The sequence below is a fragment of the Hordeum vulgare genome, chromosome 3H (genome assembly GCF_904849725.1).
Source record: "Hordeum vulgare subsp. vulgare chromosome 3H, MorexV3_pseudomolecules_assembly, whole genome shotgun sequence".
Taxonomy (NCBI): Eukaryota; Viridiplantae; Streptophyta; class Magnoliopsida; order Poales; family Poaceae; genus Hordeum; species Hordeum vulgare.
The window spans coordinates 65820416-65827736 of NC_058520.1; positions in this window are offsets into that span (position 1 = coordinate 65820416).

A 7321-nucleotide genomic window follows, 5' to 3' on the forward strand; every position below is an offset into this window, starting at 1 on the left:
CATTACGCTGTGGTGTTCCACGCGGTGTCAATTGTGAAACAATTCCACATTGTCTTAAGTGAGCACCAAACTCGAAACTCAGATATTCATCCCCACGACCAGATCGTAGGAACTTGATCTTCTTGTTATGATGATTTTCAACTTCACTCTAAAATTGCTTTAACTTCTCAAACGTTTCAGTCTTGTGCTTCATCAAGTAGATATATCCATACCTACTCAAATCGTCAGTGAATGTGAGAAAATAACGGTATCCGTCGCGCGCCTCCACACTCATCGGACCGCACACATCAGTATGTATGATTTCCAACAAGTCACTTGCACGCTCCATTGTTCCGGAGAACGGAGTCTTAGTCATCTTGCCCATGAGGCATGGTTCGTACGTGTCAAGTGAATCAAAGTCAAGTGACTCAAAAAGTCCATCGGAATGGAGTTTCTTCATGCGCTCTACACCAATATGACCTAAGCGGCAGTGCCACAAAAACATGGCGCTATCATTGTTAACTCTACATCTTTTGGTCTCAATGTTATGTATATGTATATCATTGCTATCAAGATTCAATATGAACAATCCTCTCACATTGGGTGCATGACCATAAAGATATTACTCATAGAAATAGAACAACCATTATTCTCTGACTTGAACGAGTAACCGTCTCGTAATAAACAAGATTCAGATATAATGTTCATGCTTAACGCATGCACTAAATAACAATTATTTAAGTTCAAAACTAATCCTGATGGTAAGTGAAGTGAAACTGTGCCGACGGCGATTGCATCAACTCTGGAACCATTTCCCACACGCATCTTCACTTCATCTTTCACCAGCCTTCGTTTATTCCGCAGTTCCCGTTTTGATTTGCAAATATGAGAAACAGAACTGGTATCGAATACCCAGGCACTACTACGAGAGTTGGTTAAGTACACATCAATAACATGTATATCGAATATACCTGATTTTTCCTTGGCCACCTTCTTATCAGCCAAATACTTGGGGCAGTTGCGCTTCAAGTGACCCAGTCCCTTGCAATAATAACACTTTGTTTCAAGCTTAGGTCCAGCCTTGGGTTTCTTCATCGGATTGGCAACAGGCTTGCCGCTCTTCTTGGAGTTACTCTTCTTGCCTTTGTCGTTTCTCTTGAAACTAGTGGTCTTATTGACCATCAACACTTGATGCTTTTCCGGAGTTATGACTCTGCGACTTTCAGCATTGCGAATAACTCGTCGGGTGACTTGTTCATCCCTTGCATGTTATAGTTCAACACAAAGCTCTTGTAGCTTGGTGGCAGTGATTAAAGAATTCTGTCAGTGATAGCTTCTTGCGGGATTTCAATCCCCAGCTCAGCTACATGGTTTGAGTACCCAGACATTTTGAGCACATGTTCACTGACAAACGAATCCTCCTCCATCTTGCAAGCATAGAATTTATCGGAGGTCTCATACCTCTCGATTCGGGCATTCTTCTGAAAGATAAACTTCAACTCCTGGAACATCTCATATGCTCCATGATGCTCAAAGCGACGTTGAAGTCCAGACTCTAAGCCATACAATACTTTACATTGAACTACTGAGTAGTCCTCCTTACGTGTTAACCAAGCGTTCTTAACATCTTGGTCGGCCGTAGCAGTTGGTTCATCTCCTAGTGCAGCATTAAGTTCATAATCCTTCTTCCCAGCTTGCAGGAGCAACTTAAGATTACGACCCCAGTCTACAAAGTTGCTTCCATCATATTTCAACTTAGCTTTCTCTAGGCATGTATTGAAATTCAGGGTGACTGTTGCGTGAGCCATTGATCTACAACACAAATATTGCAAAGTGGACTTAGACTATATTTAAGATAATTAGAGTTTAACTAATCAAATTACTTGATAAACTCCCACTCAAAATGTACATCTCTCTAGTCATTTGAGTGGTACATGATCCAAATTCACTAACTCAAGTCCGATCATCACGTGAGTTGAGAATAGTTTCAGTGGTAAGCATCCCTATGCTAATCATATCAACTATACAATTCATGCTCGACCTTTCGGTCTCATGTGCTCCGAGCCCATGTCTGCACATGCTAGGCTCATCAAGTTTAACCCGAGTGTTCCACGTGTGCAACTGTTTTGCACCCGTTGTATGTGAACATTGAGTCTATGACACCCGATCATCACGTGGTGTCTCGAAACGACGAACTGTCGCAACGGTGCATAGTCGGTGAGAACACAATTTCATCTTGAAGTTTTAGTGAGAGATCACCTTATAATGCTACCGTCGTTCTAAGCAAAATAAGGTGCATAAAAGGATTAACATCACATGCAATGCATAAGTGACATGATATGGCCATCATCTTGTGCTTCTTGATCTCCATCACTTAAGCACCTGCATGATCTTCTTGTCACCGGCGCCACACCATGATCTCCATCAACGTGCCGCGATCGAGGTTGTCGTGCTATCTATTCTATTACCACTAAAGCTACTACCAAGCAATATAGTAAACACATGTGCAAACCAAAACGTTAGTTTAAAGAGAACCCTATGGCTCCTGTAGGTTGACGTAGCATCGATGTGCAAGTCGATATTAACTATTACAACATGATCATCTCATACATACAATATATCACATCAAGTCATTGGCCATATCATATCCCAAGCATACCCTGCAAAAACAAGTTAGACGTCTTCTAGTTTGTTGTTGCATGTTTTATGTGGCTGCTATGGGTATCTTGTATGATCGCATCTTACTTACGCAAAAACCACAACAGAGACATGCAAATTGCTATTTAACCTCTCCAAGGACCTCCTCGGTCAAAACCAATTGAACTAAACTTGAAGAAACCAACACCCGCCAGTCATCTTTATGCAACGAGGTTGCATGTCAATCGATGAAACCAGTCTCTCATAAGCATACGAGTTTTGTCGGTCCAGGCCGCTTCAATCCAACAATACCGCTGAATCGACAAAAGACTAAGGAGGGAAGCAAATCGAACATCACCGTCCACAAAACCTTTTGTGTTCTACTCGAGATAACATCTACGCATGATCCTAGCTCATGATGCCACTGTTGAGGAACGTCGCATGGGAAACAAAATTTTCCTACACACACGAAGACCTATCAAGGTGATGTCCATCTACGAGTGGAAATTAGATCTACGTACCCTTGTATAACGCTCAGCAGTAAGCGTTAAGAAACGCGATTCATGTAGTGGTACAGCTTCGTGGTTCAAATCATCGTCGTCCCACGATCCATCCCACGAACGGTTCCGATCTAGCGCCGAACGGACGACACCTCCGCGTTCAGCACACGTACATCTCGATGATGATATCGGCCTTCTTGATCCAGAAAACAAGACGGAGAAGTAGATGAGTTCTCCGGCAGCGTGACAGCGCTCCGGTGGTGGTGATTATCTACTCATGCAGGGCTCCGCCCAAGCTCCGCACAAATCCGATCTAGAGGTAAAACTATGTGGAATAGCCCTGAGTTGCACGTGGCAAACTTGTGTCTCAAAAAGCCCTAAACCACCAATATATATAGGAGGAGGGGAGGTGCTAGCCTTGAGGCACAAGGGTCAAGGTGCACCGGCCGCCAGGAGGAGAAGGACTCCTCCAATTCGGTTTGGGAAGGAGGAGTCCTCCTCTTCAATCCCACCTCCCTCTTTCCTTCTTTTCTTTTCTTTTGGTATTTTATTATGTGGCGCCATAGCCCTCTTGTGTTGACTCCACCAGCCCCATAATGACTTGGTGCGCCACCCTAGGGCCTTGGGCTCACTCCTGGGTGGGTGGGCCCCTCCCGGTAAACACCCGGAACCCATTCGTCACTCCCGATACACTGCCGGAATCGCCCAAAACTTTCGTGTGACCAAATGAAACCATCCTATGTATCAATCTTCGTTTCTGGACCATTTCAGAAACCCTCATGACGTCTGTGATCTCATCCGGGACTACGAACAAAATTCGGTAACCACACATATAACTCAACTTTACTAAAACATCATTGAACCTTAAGTGTGCAGACCCTGCGGGTTCGACAACTGTGTAGACATGACCCGAGACACTCCTCGGTCTATATCCAGTAGCGGGACCAGGATGCCCATTTTGGATCCTACATATTCTCCAAAGATCTTATCGGTTGAACCTCAGTGCCAAGGATTCATATAATCACGTATGTCATTCCCTTTGTCCTTCGGTATGTTACTTGCCCGAGATTTGATCATCAGTATTTGCATACCTATTTCAATCTCATTCCCGGGAAGTCTCTTTACTCGTTCCGTAATACAAGATCCCGTGACTTATACTTAGTCACATTGCTTGCAAGGCTTGTGTGTGATGTTGTATTACCAAGTGGGCCCCGAGATACCTCTCCATCACACGAAGTGAAAAATCCCAGTCTTCATCCATACTAACTCAACGGACACCTTCTGAGATACCTGTAGAGCACCTTTATAGTCACCCAGTTAAGTTGCGATGTTTGATGCACACAAGGTATTCCTTTGGTGCTAGTGAGTTATATGATCTCATGGTCATAGGAACAAATACGTGACACGCAGAAAACAATAGCAATAAAACGACACGATCAATATGCTACATTCATAGTTTGGGTCTTGTCCATCACATGATTCTCCTAATGATGTGATCCAATTATCAAGTGACAACACTTGCATATAGTGACAAAACCTTGACTATCATTGATCAACTCGCTAGCCAACTAGAGGCTTGCTAGGGACATTGTTTTGTCTATGTATCCACACATGTATCTATGTTTACATTCAATGCAATTATAGCATGGATAATAAATGATTATCTTTAAACAGGAAATATAATAATAACTATTTATCATTGCCTCTAGGGCATATTTCCGACACAAATTTGAGCAATTCATCATAAATCTATATGTATTCAGTAAATGGATGAAATATAGGGAGAAAACTAGAAAATTCATGAAATTTGGGCATTTTGCATCAAATTTGGTCTACTTTGGATGATAAATTATAGGGACCCATTTTCAAACTTATTTCGGGCACTTCCCTCACAACCGGGCACTTTTGAGGTACTACAATGTAGTATGGGTATTGATGTTCGAGTGCATTCTCAGGTTTTATGCATGTTAGGTGATCAATCCGAACACTTCTCTGAAGTAAAACTCATATTCGTAAAAAAAGTGCTCCGAATCAGCTCCAAAGCTAGGGTCAACACTTCAAATTTGACCCCATTTTGAAGAAAAAAAGAAAAAATTGAAAAAATATGTCTCAAAATGGAATTCCTTTGCATGGAGCTATCTTTTATGCACTAGTTTGTGGGGAAAATAATAAACTTGCAATATAATATGTTTGAAATACAACAAGTTTGAAAATTTGGCAATGTTTGATTGGAAACACCAAATTAATTTAACAAATTCATGAAATCTGGGTCACCGATTGTCACCCACAAATGTGACAAATATAGGGTCCATGCCCAATATAGGATCGTCTCGACAAACTATGCCATGGTTAACCCCAAACCTTAACTCATTTCCCTTGAAAGCCATGCAATCTTATACGTGCTAGCTAAGTTATGTGGAGGGAGTTTCATGAAAATACACATAGACGTGGTTTCGTATTTTTCAGTCAAATTTAGTTACATAAACGATGATGTGCGCAAGTTTTACATTTTTCCATTTTTTTCTAAATTACTTATGCTCAATCCTAACCCCTCACACCCCTCTAAGAACCCCTTAAAACCCTTTAAACCCATCCTGAAACCCCGCACCCTCCAAGACCTTGGATCATCGTGCACGGACGTTTGGGGTCACGGACTAGGTTTACACAAGGTCTATCCGCAAGAGGTGACCTGGTTGGCTCGATTCGGTCGGGTCCAGACGTGAGTGGCCCACCTAGCAGTGGCAGAAGAGCGACAAGTGACACGAGCCGTGGGCAAACAAGTGAGCAGGGGGTTGGGGGACGCTCGTTGGACCAATGGATGGGTGGTGGATCTCTGGTCTCCCTCTCATCCTGCCATGCACACGTGTGCAGCTAGGCCGTTGCCATTCATGCATACGTGAACCGACATGTCGTCGCACCAGGGCTATTAAAATGCATGCAAACATGTCATCGCCATGCATGCGTGCATAGCCAACTCATGGAGCTTTACAGATCGACACACCCCAATTCAATGTGAAAAAGTATACGACACCATTTCACACATTAGGTCATTGAACGTGTGAACGTGGAGAACGTCCCATAATGAATGCACTAGAAAGGTGATACTTGTAAACTGCGTTGGGATTTTTCCCGGATAGGAGGGGATGATGCAGCAAACTAGAAGTAATTATTTCCATCAGTGAGGACCAAGGTTATCAAACCAATAGAAAGACCACACAATTTCCCATCTTCATTGCCTACACATAAAAGATCACACACTCGGACCCAATGCGGGCAAGAGGGTTGGCAATCCCCTTCAACTCATTACTTCCAAGCAATAAGTAGTGATAGATAGATAGTTTTATAAATAAAAATAAATAGAAAATAAAAAGAAATAAAATAATGGTACCAAGGTATTTAGAGTTTCTGTAAATATATTTGTGAGGAGACCCCGGGGCCATAATTTCCGCTAGAGGCTTCTATGTCAAAGAAAGCATAAGGTAGGTAGACAAATTAATGTTCGGAATTGATATAAAAGCGCATAGTTATGCAATATTTATTAATGAAAATGATCATGTATATAGTAATCACGTCCATAAGCAAGTAGACCGACTCCTTCCTGCATCTGATACTATTACTCCACCCATTGACCGCTATCCACCATGCATTTGGAGTATTAAGTAAAAACAGGGTAATGCTTGGAGGATGATGACATGATGTAGACAATGTAAATACAATTAAAATGAATAAATCCCATTGATTTACCCATAATGGAAGCAATACAATACGTGTCATGTCCCTTTGTGTCACTCGGATTGAGCACCGCAAGATTGAACCCAGTACAATGCACCTCTCCCACTGAAAATAAACAATTTAGTTGGCCAAACAAAACCGATAGATTGGAGAGAATAACGAAGCTATAACAATCATGCATATAAGAATTGACAAAAGAGTCAAATGTTATTCATGAATAATCTGAACATAAACCCACAATTCATCGGATCCCAACAAACACACTACAATAATGATTACATAGGATGGATCATCGCGGGAATCATGGTGATCTTTGCATTGAAGAACGTACAGAGAGAGATAGCCATATAGATACTAACTACAGACTCGTATGTCTATGGTGAACCACTCACACATCACCATGGGAGCAGCAAGGCTGATGTAAAGACCCTCCATGATCGATCTGCCCTTGAGCAGGGCACCGTAATAGGGCT